General features: G+C 44.7%; 1 protein-coding gene across 25 annotated transcripts in view; it reads left to right on the forward strand.

The window, feature by feature from the left end:
* KALRN (kalirin RhoGEF kinase) overlaps nt 1-16524 on the forward strand; it is a 700623-nt gene that overhangs the window by 212710 nt on the left and 471389 nt on the right. The gene's annotated exons all lie outside the window — the stretch shown is intronic.

Here is a 16524-nt window from a genome sequence, read left to right on the forward strand (position 1 = left end):
ATTTCTCTCTTTACTTATCATTGGTTAAGTCTGATTATGTGCCCTTCACTGATGTTTGGGATTGAGTATGTTTTCAGGCATATATTTGATACGGACGCTGTATGTTACTACACTTCAGTTGTAGAGACTGCCTTTATTGTACACTCTTCTGGCAGTTTAGGTGTGCTGCCACCAAGTGGTAGAGTACCTGAGCTCAGCTGCCCAAGAAGACATAGGTGGGTTTTGTCAGAGGCTCCAATGGTTCTATTCTGGTTCTCTCCTCATTAAATCTGGGATTTTCCAAGCTTTACTGTTTAACATTTTATTGAAACACTGAAATTTAAGCAACCAATAAGCAAGGATTACTCTTCTTCAACTACAAGTGAGTTTGATACAATATTTCTCAAAGAACTGTAGTAAATGACAGATAAAATAATGTTTGTGAAAATGTTTCACCTGCTATGTAATAATTGCCAGTTGAAACTGGGAATTTTGTAATAATGCTATTTTGGGGATATAAATAGTGTGGTGTTTCTATAATAATTCTTTTTAAAATAAAATCAAATTAAAAAAAAAAAACAACTAAAACACTAACAAAAACATTCCTGTTGGTTTTGCCTTCATCTTTGGTAGATCTGAAGTTGCAGTGCCCCAAGCGAACTTCTCTCTTGGAGCTCCCACTGTCCCCCTGACCTTTTTCATCAGCCACAAACATTGAAGATAAAACATTGAAGATAATTTGTCTTTTCAGACCTTCCTTTCCAGACAATATTTTCTTTCTCTCAACATGGAAGATGAGTACAAGAAAAACAACACTATCTAGGGTTTTTGTTGCAGAGAATTTAACTTGGGTGTAGGCACTCATCAGTTGCAGAAGATTTCTGTATCAGTTTGCCTCTGTCACTTGTATTGAAAAAAAAAGTCTCCCCCTCGCCTTCTCCACCCCATCTCATGTTTTCTTAGATTGCTTTAGAAAAAAAGATTTATTCAGAATTTCGTTCTCAAAAGTCCAGCATTACCTAAACAAAACAAGTGATTTGAACAGCATTTAAAGATTTTTGAATCTAGAAAACTCATATAATGGGGGTGAGTCCCATCCCTTCTATGAGATCTGAGTGTCCTGAGAGAAACCACACAGCTTTCTCTCTGATAGGTGGTGAACCTCTTGCAGGTTGGAATGGTTGGTTTTGTTTCTTGCCCCTGAGGATGTGGAGCACCACCTTGCAAACTGGCTGAATTCAATTAGACTGGAGGCTCCCCAAGGAAAAAGGAGAGGGCTTCACCCTGCCATACTCCTTAGGGTGAATGCCAGGATCTCTATTTCAGACATGAAGTACCTGAGGCCAGACTGAGGTTTCCTTCAGGAGGTTCTCTTTCCTCTGTCCGGGGCTGTGACCACAGGGGGTGCCCAGGCCAGAGGTGGGTGGACTGGTACTGTGGCAGAGAGGGGGGCAGAGCCTTCTGCCAGGGGACGGAGCATGGAGGTACCTGCGAGGGAACTAGCAGTGGACTCAGTCTCACCAAGGAGGTATATTCGTGTTTCTAAATTAAGCAAGTATGACAGCCAGCCCCATTTCTCCTGGACTTTAGATGGGAGCATTTTGTCAGCCATGGTGACTCAGCAAGGACGAATGTTTTTCGGATAATTTACTGACGTAATTTAAGCATGTGTCCTGATGGCCCTGGCCCCTCTTTCCTTTTCTCTCAGAGCCTCCTTCCTCTCTGCATTCCCCATTTGTTCTAGGTCAAGTGAGGACCAGCCTTGGTTTTGAGAGCTACTAAAAAAACTCTAAAATCAGTACATTTTTCTCCCTTGCATCTCCCAGACTGTTCTGTCCGGAGCTGGAATTTTATCTGTTTCCATCGCTAGTAATGCATGTGCCAGGTTTTGGCCTGGTGCCTGAGACAAAGTCTGAACTTTGTCCTGTGATACACTCCACCCTGGTTCCCTACACAGGAAGAGAATGTCCTGGATCTCCAGACCATAAGCTGTTTTCCTTTGCAGGAAATTCAGGCTTCACCCTCATTGACTGAAGAGACTCCCTGTTTTGGACTTGGAGGAAGGCAAGACCATTCCTCACCCTCTTGTAGCTCTGACTATGAAGGAGTGCTCCATTGGGAAGATTGCACATTGGTACAGATTTAATTCTGTGGATACACAGGACAATTGTTTAGTTCTTAGATACACACCAACTCAGAGGGAATGGTCACATGATCTTTTGGCTGAATTTGCAGATTAACGGGGTGGGGAATGGGGGAGGGACCCAGTTCTTGCCTTCAGGAGGTTTGTGGTCTGGTTAAGGTTTCAGGATCCACAGGAAAAGACAAAAACTGAAAGCTTCCAAGGCAGCAGCCACACAAGCATGTCAAAATGGACGTAATCAGACATAATTTACTGGTGGTAAAAATCTGACCTGGATTGTAAAGGAAATAGATGAATTGGAATTCTGGAGCTTAAAGGCAGGAAGAAGCTGTAGAGGTCTGCCAGGCCAACTCTTTCTTTTAAAAAGAGTAGAATGCTGTCTAGAGGGGTCCAGTCATGGGCCCAGGGTCCTCCAGCTGGCTAGGTTACCAGTCCTGAGCTTGCTGCAATCATACATACACTGCCCCCTAACACAGACCCTGCCTGTGGGACAGCAGGGTCCCCAGAGCAGCATGCACAGGATAAGGGCCTCTATGAAGTCATATGTGGAGGGATTCTTTCACCCTATGTGTGAGCTTCCTGAGCTTCTGAGCTAGTTATGCATGGGGGCAGCCTAGTTTATTCTGATTTGGAGCAAAGACCTGGAGCCCTTGGTCCTCCCTGTTCCATTTTAAGATCCAAACATGCATGCCTCCACCTCCCACAGGGTTCCCCTAACTCCAGCTCTTTGACCTCCCTTGTAATTCCCCATATAAACCATGGGGATCTCATCAGTCCCCTCTGCCAGGGCAACCCTGGCTGGGTGTCAGAGGGAAGGCAGGCTAGCTAGTGGGTAACAGCCGCCTGCCCTGCAGGAAATAGAGCTCCTGCACTGGTTGGTAACACCCAGTGGGCATGGCCTGGGGGGGTGGCTTTGTGTGGGGTGTTGCATTGTGTGTTGGTGGGGATGGTTGTGCATGTGTCTGTGTGCTGCAGGCAAAAAGCACTGGGCTTTCAAGAATGTGACTGCTACTTAAGGAGAAAGAGGAGGAGGGAGGGAGAGGAGGTGTGTGCAAGCCACAGCAAGGGCTGTTTCCTGGAGGAAACATGTGGTTTATTAATGAGGATTCCACCTGGCTTGCCAGGAAACCAGAGCCCAGCTGGAGAGTGTGTGGGTGTTCCTGTGAGAGGGCAGGGAGAGGTGGGGGTGTGGCAAGAGAATGAGTGGTGATGGCATGGTAGTAGGCCAAGCCTAGGAGAGTTGCTGCTCTGTCTCCTGGCCAGGTCGGGGGCAGCACCTGAGTGGGAGGCAGCCCATGGCTGCACTGTTGCCATTTCTCTTGAGTCCGCTCAGCTCTGTTCTCTTGCTCCACGTTTTAGAAAGGCTCCCTGTGTCTTACAGTGGGGTGGCTGAGGCACTGTGCTTAGACAGGTCACAGTCTTTGTTGCTCACAGATATATGTGCTATGATCATAATGATATTTTTTTAAAGTTAAAAGATGAATTGTTTTTCATATAGCCTGACTATGGGGGAGTGGGGAGCGGGGAAGAAGGAGAGGGTAGAGAAGGCCAGAGGAGAGTACCTTGGGGTTTGTCTGAGGAGGGCTGCGGAAAATGGGAGGGCTATGTGGGTTTTGGTTTCCAGTTCTTTCTTTCCCTGTAGTGCTTTGGTTTCCATTTCATTTCTGCTGCATGTTCTGAATGGCCCAGAAGGAAGGGATGAACAGCTCTGTGAGGGAGGGTGGGAAATAGGGCAGGAAGCTGCTGTCCTGAAATGGATGTCAGTTTCCATCCCACTCCCATCTGAACCCACCCCTTTGCCACCTTCTCTCCCTAGCCAGCTAGACCAGACTCTAGGAGCAATGGTTCTTGTGCTTTCACAGTTTTCATGTCTTCTCTTGGCTAAGAGTAGCTCCTTCCAAACAAATGCTGTGTTCCCAAGCCATTCTGATTCAGAAAGTGGGTCTCTTCCTTTGGTGAACAGAAGTTGTGTTTCAGAGTCTGTAAGGCTGTGAAATGACCTTACTGATCGACAAACCCATCAGGGTTTATGCAGCTGCCTCATGCTGGTCCCTCCAAGGTGTACATCCTTTGGAAGACTGTGTGCATTTGCCTGATCCTGCTGTCACCCCTGCCATTCCTGGAGCTCTCTTTGGGAGCTCCCTTCAGCTGTGGCATGCTCTTTTGACTGTTTGCAGCATGGCATGGCAAGTCTTTGCTTTTTTTTTTTCTTTTCTTTTTTTGAGACAGGGTCTGGCTCTGTTGCCCAGACTGGAGTGCAGTAGTGCAATCTGGCTTACTGCCACCTCCACCTTCTGGGCTCAAGCTATCCTCCCACCTCAGCTTCCCTAGTAGCTGGGACTACAGGCATGCGCCACCTTGCCCGGCTACTTTTGGTATTTTTTTGTAGAGACACGGTTCCAACATCTTGCCCAGGCTGGTCTCGAACTCCTGAGCTCAAGCAATTCGCCTGTCTCAGCCTTCCAAAGTGCTGGGATTACAGGCATGAGCCACTGTCTTTGTTCTTTTTGAGAAGACCTGATTTTTAGAATATTTTGTTTAAAGGCAGCATTGAAGATAAGTTGGGATGTGGATGCAGAGATCCCGCTGAGTGATTTTAGGCCTCTGGACCTGTCACTTTATGGCTATACCTGGGAATGTTGGATGTGCCCTTGGGACCTGAGTCTGTGCTATTGAATACTTTACCACACTCTGCCTGGAAGAGAAAAAGAGAAACCGCCACATCCCTGTTCCAGGCATTTGCAATGAGAGGTCTTTTTGTTTTTGTTTTGTTTTTTAATAGTATTATTTGTGTAGAATTAGGTAGCAGACTTTAAAAAGGTGGAAACTGTCAACCTTTCTCATTTGGTCTCCAGTTAGGGTTTCCCTGGTACTCTGATGGGCAAGAGTTGGGTTTGCTTCTGGCACACTTGAGGGTGAGGAACTGACAAGGAGTAGTTCCTAGACCTAGAAATAGGCAAACAAATCTCTACAGCTTTACCTTCAGTGGTACTTAACCATGGCTGCACATTAGAATCACCAGGGGGAACTTTTAAAAATGATTGAGTCCAACCCCAGACCAATTAATCAGAATCTCCTCACTTTATAGACCTGGAATAAGGCAGTTGACAATCAGATGCCTGGTCCAAATGGCTAAGATATCCAGCCAACTGTGTGACCTAAAGCAAGTCACTTCCCACCTCTGAAACTTGCTACCCTCGGTTCTAACAGTAGGAGCTAGCAAGAATAAGCATGAATGTTTCCTCAAGATCAAGTGTTCTATGCATCTATGAGGCAAGATAGCATGGTAGTTTTATGTACAGATACTGAGTCAAACCACTTTATAGAGGAGGACTTGAAACTTAGATTTAGGGTAAGATACTGCCTTTGCACCACCCCACTGCCCCACCAGCCCTGGCATCACAAATCAGATGTGCAGAGGCAAAAGATGTGTTGTTAAATGGGTAGAAAAGACACTAACTCTTTGGAATAATAACTGGGGAAAGAGGCCAGAGGGTGACTTCCAGTACAAACAACAACAAAAACCTCTGGATGAATTAATGTAGATCCTGAGGAGGTCTTTTGGCAGCTGGATTACAGCTTGACAGAAAGACAGCTGGTGGAGAACAGTCACCCATGACCCAGCAGAGAGAGCGCATGACCAGCCCACGGAGCCCCACCACCTCTCTCCTGCCTTCTGGATACCCAGCCATCCAGGAGGCCTCCCCATTTTAAAGGACCAGTTTGAGAATGGTCTGTGGGAGCAAACATTCATTCAAAACCCATTCCTAGAGAGTGGCTCATTCTCTGTAAGACACTATCTCCTCTAATATTCTTTTTACTACTTCTGATTATACCAATTAGAGAACTTAAAGCAGGTGCTAATGTGTCTTTAACACTTTTCTTTAACATCTGCTGATTTCTGGTGTTTCAGAAAGTAGGTGTGGCTTGGGGCAATCAGCAGAAGTACAGAGGCAGTTAGAATAGCCCTGAGGAGCAGAAAGCAGCTTAACACAGATCAAGTAACGGGCAAAAGTTTGAACAAAGTCTAGATCCCACAGCCAGAGACTCTCCACATGTCTGAATGGCTTGAGAATTCTGGCACAAATGGGTCAGGAGAATCGTTTTCTCTACAGAACTCCAGGAACCTTTCTTTCTCCTCAAATTCGGAAGAACTCAGTTTATGTAATGATTTAGGGTAGACATGGGTGCAGCACAGTTCTGGGAGAAAGTGTGAAGTGGATACTTACTTGGGGCTACTTTTTCTTCCTCCCTTTTCTGGTTTCTGTCTGCCTATGGTGAATGGTCTGCAGGTACTAAACGCTGCCCAGGCATCATGGATAAGACTCCTCCCGATCATTCCTCCAAGTCATCCTGCACTGTCAGCCCTGTGGGACCAAAGCTGTGCTATGGCAGGGCCAGTGCCACCCTCATTAAATGAGGAACTCTTCGCTTGCCTTGTCCTTCTTCTCTGTCAGCCGCCAGTGACCAGGCTAGCTCTCTACCTGTGTTCAGTTTGTCACCTTCCCTGGACATCCTAGTGAATAGGTCTTATTTGAAGGTTAATTGTGCTCCAACACAGCCCAAGCAGTAGGGATTCCTGGTCCTCACACTAGGATTCTGACATCTTCACACTGCTGATACCCTGAAACACACACCCAGGCCAATGGAGCCGGCCCCCAGCAACACACACTAAGGAGGTAAGCAGAAATCTTCATCCCCCTGGCTGGTCCACTGGAGTGGTGCTTGTTATGGGTCTCTGCTTCCCCACCTGCCATCAGAATGGATCAATGTGATCTTTATTCCAGCAGCTGTTTTAAGTGGGAATCTGCCAGACATTCATAGAAATGGGGTAGATCTCAGGTGGCATCACATGAGTGGGGGCAAACAGGGTCAGGCCATTTCTCTGCTGCCAGAGCACAGTGGAAACCATGAGGAGGATGGTCCTTATTCCCGAGTTAGGGGTTTTAGTACTCACACAGGATACCCTGGGCCTCCAAGCCAGATTATTTGATGTTTGCTTCTTCAAGGGAGGATTTTTCTTCCTGTCATTTCCAGAGTTCTCATGGTTTTATAAAAGACCTGGAGTAAGGCAGTTGACAACTAGATGCCTGGCCCAAATGGCTAAGATATCCAGCAGACTGTGTGACCTAAAGCAAGTCACGTCCCACCTCTGAAACTTGCTACCCTCAGTTCTAACGGGAGGAGCTAGCAAGAAGAAGCATGAATGTTTCTTCAAGATGAAGTGTTCTATGAATCTATGAAGCAAAAAAAAAAAAAAAAAAAAAAAAATGGTAGTTTTATGCACAAATACTGGAGTCAAACAAACCAAGATTCAAATCCTGATTTTACCCTTTCCTGGTGACTGTAAGCAACTTCTCTGAGCCTCAGTTTTCTTAACAATAGGGCAGGATAATAAATAGCAGCTACTTATGAGTTTCATCTGAGGAATTAATAAGATAATGTATATAAATGTTAATATAGAGCCTCATGTGTTCAGTAAGTTAGCTTTTACCACTAATATATGAATATGTCTCATTTTTAACAAAAAAAGCTGCCCCAAATTTCAGTAGTTTGGTTCTCATTGTATATGTCTATTCAGCTGGAAGATTTGAGGTCCTCACGATTTAGAGGGCTAGCCAAGATGTAGCTGCTGGTCTCCTGCTTCCTTACCGAAGTTCATGATTTCCGCTTCCTCCCTGGCTGCAGTGGAGGAGCAGCCAGCGTCCAGGCTCTTTGACTCCTCAGGGCCTTTGCACAGGCTGTTCCCTCTGTCTGAAGTATTTTTTTTTTTTTTTTTTGAGACAGAGTTTTGTTCTTGTTACCCAGGCTGGAATGCAATGGTGCCATCTCGGCTCACTGCAACCTCCGCCTCCCAGGTTCAAGCGATTCTCCTGCCTCAGCCTCCTGAGTAGCTGGGATTACAGGCTCCTGCCACCACCCCCAGCTAATTTTGTATTTTTAGTAGAGACAGGTTTCACCATGTTGGCCAGGCTGGTCTTGAACTCCTGACCTCAAGTGATCTGCTCGCCTCAGCCTCACCAAGTGCTGGGATTACAGGCATGATCCACTGTGCCCAGCCTCTAGTATTTTTTTAGTGTTCCCTTAAATTATTTCTTGTAGTTTCAGTCTTTGCTCCTCATGTGGGCTGTCCTAAGAAGTTCTTAAGACTTATCATAACTTGCATTTATTCTCTTTATCTAGCATTGTCTTGTGTCCACCTCTCCTTCTAGAATGAAACTTTCATGTTTCTGCCTTGTCCACATTTCTATATCCCTGGTGCCTAGTACTGGGCCAGCCACAAAGTAAATGCTCAATAAATGTATGTTGCATGAATAAATTGATGAACTAATAGATAATATGGTGCATTTATATGATGCTGTATTATTTGTGAAGCACCTTCATAATGAGGTTCTCCTTTTGAAGCCATATGAATCTCTGTAAGGCTCTAGAAATGGGTGAACCAGAGCCTGGCTGTAGATACCCCACAATAGCCATGACAGTTGCCATGTGGGAAAGCACAGGGTCATGGCAATGCATAGGAAGAGCCCCTTATCCCAGTGTGGATGGAGCAGGGTGGGGAGGGAATGTATCTGTAAGAGAACACTTCTTGGAAGAGGCTTGTGAGGCTTGTGAATGTAAAAATGTGAGTAAAAATTATCCAGGCAAAGATGGGGTTGGCGTGGGCAAGCACAAAGGCATAGAGGCATGAGAGGGCAAATTGAATATAAAATTGAAACTAATAAATGCATTAAGAGAGGCATGGATAATATGTTGTCTGTTTTAGCGAGGAGGAGATTGCTCTGACAGAGGAAGATCTGGCAATAAGGTAGAAGAAAGATCAGGAAAGAACAGAAGGTAGCATTTGAATTCAACCCTGTGGTCAGATGATAATGGGCGGTATGCAAGGTGGTTCACTCATGTGGCCAGGAGAGAATCCAGAGAGACATTCTGGGATTTGCTCAGGCAGGAACCTGGAAAGAAGTCCAGGAAGAAGAGATTGGAAGACAAGATGTAAGAAGGTGGCATTTGTCTCCCTAAGGCCAGACTGTAACGTAGGGCAAAGCTTGGCCTGGGGTTGTCATTGACAGGTGCTCAGCCCTGCTGTCTGGGTCCAGAGAGACCTGTGGCTTGAGGCACTGGTACCCTAATTGCCCCCTGCCCCTCAAGTGGAGGTAATTGAGTCTCCTAAAGTGTGAAACAGAGCTGGGATAATAGTAGCAACTAAGACAGAGAAGGCAAATCCAAAGGCCAACAAACTGGTTGTGTAAGTTTGTAAATGAGCGGGGAGTGGCTTGAAGACTGGTTTTTAAGCCTTCTCCAAAGACCTGTAAAAACTTTACAAACAACAACTGTGCCTAATAAAACCACTTTGGGGGATTGGCTTCAATAGTGGGCTGCTAAATTGTGATCTCTGCTAGGCTACCATGAGTGAAAATGATCAGTTTTGACACACCTATTCATTCATTCCTCACACACCTACCCACCCACAGAGGCCCTCTACACCTGGATCCATCAGACCTGGAGCCAGCCCAGTGGGTCAGGAGATGACTCTGTGGGCATCAGGTGTGGGCAGGGCCTAACATGCACCTAGAGAGACACCCAGGCCTTGCCCAGAAGTTTGAGATGTGGCTGCCAGGTCAGGTGTACAAGAAGCAGAAACCTCGCAGTGATTTCATGGCAACTTAGAGAGGGGAGCCAGGGAAAGCAAATCTTCAGTAGGTGTCTGAGCACATGCAACAATACTGGGGAGGGAAACTGCCAAGCTCTTTAGGGAAAGCCTCATTAGGCTAAGAGGAGGAGCTCAGTCTTTGCAAAAAGAACCAGACATTTACTCCAATGGCAGAAATCCTTCCAAGCCTATTCTTGCAATAAATGACTCCACTGGAGAGAGCCTGAGGCCATGGAGAGAGAAACTAACATTTTCAACAGGCTTCTGTATGGTGTAGCTGTTGTTCACCTTGCAGATGTTGTTCTGACTTATTTCATTGTTACTCTATCTGATATATTTGTGTTACCTACTATTTATTAAATGCATATCATAATATCTGATTTAGACAAAGTGAGTTTTTATCATTAAACTCTCAAAACCCACACCTAAGAGTGCCTAACTGTTGTCCTTGGATCACTATGGGGAGAATCCTGAGCTTTATCCCAGACCAACATTCATCAGAATATCTGGAAGGCTTCCCGCAAATCAGCATTTTTAAACAAGTGTTCTAGGTGATAAAGAAAGTCACTAAAGTTTGAGAAGCATTGGCATAAAGTGGTGAAAGTGCTTTTCTGAGATAGCACAGGCTTACTAAGTGAAAACAGCCCCAGTGACATTTAATGAACAAAAGAGTAAATGGTACAAGAAACAGCTGATCAATCATCCAGTCATTTGGTATACATTTATGACTTCTGGGCCTAAGAGCCCTGGAGAGTCTAAGAAACAGAACACAGCTCAGTTTGAAGGGACTGTAATTTATCACAAAGGGTGAGAACCTGGCCAAGGGGGCCTCAGGGGACCCGTGGCCCAGATGGGAAACTATGGGGCAGGGTGGGTACAGGGGAGGCAGGGCAGTGGCTGCCTTCTCCCTCTCAAGTAGCAGGTGTGGGAACAGGAAGGGGGTCGCCCACTGTTCTTTCGCCTCCTGAGGGGATTTAAAAGTCTGCTTTGAAAAATATTTTTAAATAAAAAATAAGGATATAAAAGTCTGCTGTTCCAAACTTCACCCTCCTATGCCCCCGTCCTCACCATACACAATGCAAACTTCTGCCCTTGAAAGTTTGATTTGGGCTAATAAATATCTTTTAAAAGGTAAATCACCTAAAGGGAAAAAGCAGGCTACCTGTTAGTTATGTCCCACTGTAAACGGTTCTGCTCAAACTGCTGTCATTTGAGCACAGTGAATGAGAGAACAGGTCTGGGAGTGTTGTGCCTTGGGGAAGAGGGCAGGCTGGGGAGCAGCTGCACGAGTTGGTTGGCCAGAGAGCACCATGCAGACTCTGTCGACTGCTGGAGTCGGGGAGACAGAGCCAGGGGGTGGAAGTGCACCACAAGCAGCCTCTGATGTCTGTGGCACTTCCTGCTAATCATTACAGAGATTAACCAGGAAGACTGCTTCCTTGCTCCAGCATTTATTCTGGCCCCAGCACCCCACTGAAATTTCCCTGACTCAAGGGACCATGGCCTCTTAGTTGCTAAGCACAATAGTTCTGCTCTCAGTGAATGACCAGTCTCTGCAGCATTTGACACCGTGGTTCCTCCTCGCAATCCTCTCCTCCCTTATTTCTTTGACGTCATTCCTCTCCTGGTTCTCTCTAACCTCTCTTCATTTTTTCCTCAGGGTCATCTACTTCCTTCTCCCACCTCTTAAACACTGATATTCCTGTCAATTGTATTCTTGACTCAGAAGATGGTACTTTTCCTCTTCCTGGATTTTGTTGGGGGATCTCACCCACTTGTGTGCACATCAGCTACCACCCATTCGGGGATCTATTCATTCAGCAAATGTTCTTGAACACCTACTATGTGCCAGGCACTGTGTGACTGCTGAATAAAAATTTCCACACCAGGTTTCTCTTTTAACTTCCAGACCATATATCAAATTGCCTTCAGAATTTCATATATGTATGAAATATACAATCGACCCTCTAAATCTGCTGGTTTCACATTGGCAGATTCAACCAACCAAAGTTTGAGACCTGCTGATTCAGAGAGGTGGCTGTACATATTTTCCATCAAGGAGGGTTGAGTGGATGGATGTGGAACCCACAGATATGGAGGGCCAACTGTATACAATTTATATTTACATTATTATTCATAACACTGTAATAAAAATAACTGTCTTAGACTATGTTTAATATGACAGGGATTTGGATACAAATGATTTATTAAGGGTCTGCTATTCAGGAAAAACTTGTAAGAGACTGAAAGAAGCAGAGTTAGGAAAGGGGAAAAACCAACTAAGGATATGTGAAGACTTCAGGTGAAGTCTAGCTGGAGCCTTCTGGGGAGACTGGGGAAGTGGTGAAAATACATCACACTTCAGAGTTACTCTGCAATGAGGTAAAGGAGCTAGGCTCTGACACACCTGTACCAGACAGGCACTTGCCAGCCCTGGTGTGGGGGTATAACTGCCCAGGTTTCTCTTGGAGAAGCATAGGCATCAGCTAAAGCAAGTATTCAGAGATGGTTACAGGCATCAGCTGATAGCTCCAACACTCTTGGAACTGGAGAACAAGCATAGTGGTTAGTAAAGGGACCCTGGGTGGACACCAGTGACATCTCCTATGGCAGCTTAGACTTACATAGAACAGTCTGTGTATGGCACCATCCTAAGTGATTTATGTCTATTAGGCTTTAAGACAACCCTGTAATTGTTATTCACATTTTACATTGTGGGAACTGAGGCACAGAGGGGTTCCACAATAAGTAAATGATGGGGCCAGGATTCAGGCCTAGGAAGCTGGTTCTAGTTTTCATACCCTTAACTGCTGCCTCCCCTTCCTCGTTTGCACCAGGCACTGTAGTAGGCACTGAACATTCAACAGTGAAATGAATAAAAACTTCCTGCCCTTACTGAGGTTACTTTCCAGTGAGGGAAGATGGACAGTAAATAAGTAAAACATATTATCCAGATGGTAATAAGTGCTAAGGAGAAAAATAAAGAGAAGGGGTATAAAGAGTGCCGGGTGTCAGTTACAGGTTTAAATAGGGTGGTCCATGGAAGACTTCCTTGAAGAGTCATTTTAGCAAGGACCCTTCTTCTACTCTTACACACTCCTTTGGGCTGATCCTAGTTTACCCTCCTTCTGCACAGTTGGAGGGTAATCTGTCCGAATCACCTGATCATGTTCCTTCTCTGAATCTTACCCTTCAGTAGTTCCTAATTGCCTTTAGGACAAATCCACTGCTCCTGCCTTGGCATATGAGGTGCATTCTGATTTGAAGCCTACATCCACTCCAGTCTTGTCTCTTGCAAGGCCTGATTCTAACATTGTGGTACCTAGGGCAAGAGTACAAATGGAAACTCACATACCCTTTGTCTGAATATTTAAAATTAATGTAGCAAGCTAACAAACTGTTAAATAAAACATGTTCTGTCCTTCTACCTTGACAAATACATCTTCACAGCAACCTAGGAGGCCAAATTTAAATTTAGATTTGTTGGACTCCTTTGAGCTCCCAGGCCCAAATGTGGCAGCACAGTAGACCAGCCTCCACTCATGCTCTGCCTGCCTTCTCTCTCCACTCCCCAGCTCAGCCCTACATGGCAGGGGGACCTCATGCATTCAAGTGAACACCCCAGCTCACACATTTATATTCTAGCCACATCCTTGCAAATAGCAGCCCTTTGTCACCCCTCAGGCCAAGGGGTACACATAATGGTGGTGTTACTTGCCCTTGGGAATTGGACCCTGGAAAGAGATACCCATGGGCCCAGGAAGTAGGCTAAGGGCCCTTTGGGCAGAGAGTGTTAGGGTTTCAGATACTAGGAGCTTGTCTTAGAAGGGGAAGAGGGATGTGCAGCACAGACTACGTGGGTGAGTCATCTTGGCTCCTGGGGTGGAGCGGGGGTGGTGTGCAAAAATAGGGACAGAGCCCAGAATGGGACTCTCCAAGGCACTCAGAGCTGCACTCTCTTGCATTCAAAGGCCTGAACCAGAGTTAATCACTTGAACTTTCTCAATATGCCTTGCTCTTTTGCTTCTCTGACTTTGTGGTTTTTCACAGACTCCAGACAGGGAGATCATTCTCTTAGACTCCTTGCCCTAATTTACCCCGTCTCCTCTGAGTCCCCTAACTTAATCCCCTCATCTCTGACCCCCAACTCCTGTCCCCAAACAAAAACACCCACACATAGTGTCAGTGTGGTGGGTTATAGTATGATATAGTAACCTGAGCTTGGGTTTTCTTTTTTTTTTTTTTTTTTTTTTTTGTATTTTTGAGTAGAGACGGAGTTTCACCACATTGGCCAGGCTGGTCTCGAATTTCTGACCTCAAGTGATCTGCCCGCCTCAGCCTCCCAAAGTGCTGGGATTATACGCGTGAGCCAGCCTGAGCTTAGGTTTTCAAGTCAACAGTCCTGGTTTTGAATTTTTGCTTAGCCACTTACTAGTTATGTGATCTTAGGCAAATTTTATGCCTCAATTGCATCTTCTGTCACAGGAGATAACCATACCTAGTTTATGAAGTTATTGTTAGGATATAATGAAATGATGTATGGCAAATACTGAACTATAGCCCCAGCATAGAATGAGCACACAATGAAATAGTTGTTTCCCCTTTCCCAGGTATGCCCCTTACTTGAAACCAAACACACAAAGCACTTTGGAAGATTAGCCTGTTTTCACAGAAAGATGCCAATTAGATTAGGTCGCAGCACTCAGCTCCTGGGCCTCTTTCTCCATCTCCTGAGTCTCTTTCTCCATCTCCTGAGTTATTGAGAACCTCCTACAGAATATTAGGACCTAATTTCTGCTCTTAGTTGTCAGAAATGATTAGTTAACAGGGCATAGCCTGCTACTGACCACCAGCTTTGGATGCTGGGATTGTTAACCTCCAGCTCTTGGTAGCAACACAGAATATTTGTTGTTAGGGACAAAGAATTCTCAGGTCAGCATAATTACGGCAACAGAGATGGAGTCTGAGGAGCAGGGAAATAAGGAAGACAATCATCTCTAAGGAAAGGCAAGACCCACAGTTAATGTTGCTAAACCTGACATAGGTGGGCATGCAACAAATATAAGTTAAGCTAAACTAAATGATGCTCAGTGAGAAAACCCCTAAATCCCAACAGAAAGCCACTAATCCCTAATAGAAAGATGGACAAAAGAGCTGATCAGGTAATTCACAGAAGAAATAATTACAGGCGAAAAAGCAATAACTAGTAATCAAAGAAATGCAAATTTAAATGTAATATAATATATTTTTTAATAAAACGGGCAAAGATTTTAAAAATTCAATGACAAGTGCTGGTGAGGATACAGTAAGGGGGTGGTACTGTCATACACTGCTGGTGGACAGGTAAGTTGACATACCTTTCTGTAAAGCAATCATGAGAATGACCAAATAAGTTATGGTATAGGCATAAGGTGGACTATCACTAAATGCAACAGATTGGAAGAAATTTTAGACATGAGAAAAAACTATGTTACAGTGAAAAGTAGAACAGTATATGATATGAAAACTATATGCACAGAAAAGGTGGAAAGGAAACAGGCCTGAGTGTTATAAAGTCCTACCATTAGCATCTCTTGCATGGATCTTTGACTACTTCAACTTTTGTGTAATTATCAGGTGTTTCTCTTATAATGGGAAAGAAATCCTGTAATTTGGAGAAAAAGTCACATTGCTTTAAGACAAGAAGATAGAGAAAATTATTTATGGAAAGCTTCGGCCACTCATTGTTTCAATAAGTGTCAGGGAAGACGAGGCAACTCCTTTCCTTTGGGATGCAGGATTTGGGGAGAATACTCATCCTTTCTCTCATGCTGGAGAGAGTTGCCTCTCCTGGGGAATTTTCTGTGTACCAGGGAGGCCTAAGTAAGCTGCCTTGTGCTTGAGACACTCACACAGTCAAGAGCTGTGGTCTCTTAATGAGGCTGTAACAATCTCATCACTGGTTGAAATTTGAGAATAAAGCCCCCCAAAAAGGTTTTTATTTCTTTTTGTGACCTGAATCCTTCTGTGGCCTTACTGCCAGCAGCTGTAAGCAACTGATATGTGGTAGGCACATATGGGGGTCAGGTAACATACATAATGGTTTAAACAAGTGCAGTCTGGGAAATGGGAAATTAAGTGAAAGACCCTAAGGAAATACTATGCTGGTATTTATATTTTAAAATGTGAAGTAACCATTGTCTATTTTGAATTATAAAATAAACGGATTGGCCTTAAAAAAATAAGAGAAGGAAAGACCCCTAACTACCCAAACATAGACTTTCTTCCAAACTGAGATGTTATAACTATTCTGACCTTCGTTTTTTTTCTTCCTGTTCTCAGGAGTTATAGTCAAAGTTCAAGTGTTTAAATAAACTTTGCTACTAAGTTATGTAGCAACATCTTGATTTATTTAGCCTGCTTATGTCTTGGTTTTCAAGATGGTCACTGTCACTTCATCTTGCCTTAATTTCAAGAGTCACTCCTCCCCCATCGTCCCTTACCATCCTGATACGTGCATTTCACACTGTGACTCTTACAATGGAAATACATGAAAACAAGTGGTCTGCATTTTCCGTTCCAGTCAGTTCCACTCTTGGCTCTCTCTGAGTGATCAGCATGACTCAGCGACCTGATTTTTTAAGCTGACATACATTTTAAACCACAAAGCTGGGCATGGTGGCGCAAGCCTGTAGTCACAGCTACCTGGAAGGCTGAGGCAGGGGGATCATTTGAAGCCAGGAGTTTTGAGACTATAGTGCACTGTGATTGT

This window comes from Pongo pygmaeus, chromosome 2 (assembly GCF_028885625.2).
Source record: "Pongo pygmaeus isolate AG05252 chromosome 2, NHGRI_mPonPyg2-v2.0_pri, whole genome shotgun sequence".
NCBI classification, from domain to species: Eukaryota; Metazoa; Chordata; class Mammalia; order Primates; family Hominidae; genus Pongo; species Pongo pygmaeus.